This window comes from Haliaeetus leucocephalus, unplaced genomic scaffold, assembly GCF_000737465.1.
Source record: "Haliaeetus leucocephalus isolate CR32 unplaced genomic scaffold, Haliaeetus_leucocephalus-4.0 Scaffold370, whole genome shotgun sequence".
Lineage (NCBI taxonomy): Eukaryota > Metazoa > Chordata > Aves > Accipitriformes > Accipitridae > Haliaeetus > Haliaeetus leucocephalus.
Window position 1 is genome coordinate 35,608 of NW_010972806.1, and position 942 is coordinate 36,549.

Consider the following 942-nt stretch of genomic DNA (forward strand, 5'->3'; position numbering starts at 1 on the left):
TGACCCTGTGGCAGGTGACATGTCCCTAAGGGGGGGGGCATGTCCCCATGCATGTCCCCATGGTGGGTGACATGTCCCCAAGTGTGTCCCCAAGTGGGGTGACACGTCCCCAAGGGGGTGGCCTGTCCCCACACGTGTCCTCATGGTGGGTGACATGTCCCCAAGTGTGTCCCCAAGGGGGGTGACATGTCCCCACACGTGTCCCCAAGTGGGGGGACACGTCCCCAAGGGGGGTGGCCTGTCCCCACACGTGTCCCCATGGTGGGTGATGTGTCCCCATGGTGGGTGACATGTCCCCAAGTGTGTCCCCAAGGGGGGGGGCATGTCCCCATGCATGTCCCCATGGTGGGTGACATGTCCCCAAGTGTGTCCCCAAGGGGGGTGACATGTCCCCACACGTGTCCCCAAAGGGGGTGACATGTCCCCAAGGGGGGTGGCCTGTCCCCACACGTGTCCCCATGGTGGGTGATGTGTCCCCATGGTGGGTGACATGTCCCCAAGTGTGTCCCCAAGGGGGGTGACACGTCCCCACACGTGTCCCCAAGGGGGGGTGTCCCGTCCCCACCTGGCGCAGGAGATGGGTGAGGAGCTGACGTTTCTGCTGCAGCGTCTCCAGCGCCTCCAGCAGCTCCAGCACTGCCGCATCCAGCGCCGGCGACCCTACGGAAACAGCCACGGGAGACCCTACGTAAACAAGCATCCGTAGGGGATCCTATGTAAACAAGCACCCATGGGAGACCCTACATAAACACCCATAGGGCACCCTACAGAAACATCCATGGGGGATCCAATGTAAACAAAAACCCACAGGGGACTCTACAAAAATACACAGCGTGGGGGACCCTACAGAAACATCCATGGGAAACTCTACATAAACAAACACCTGTGGGAGACCCCATGTAAACTCCCAGAAAAGACCCTACATAAACACCCGTGGGGAAC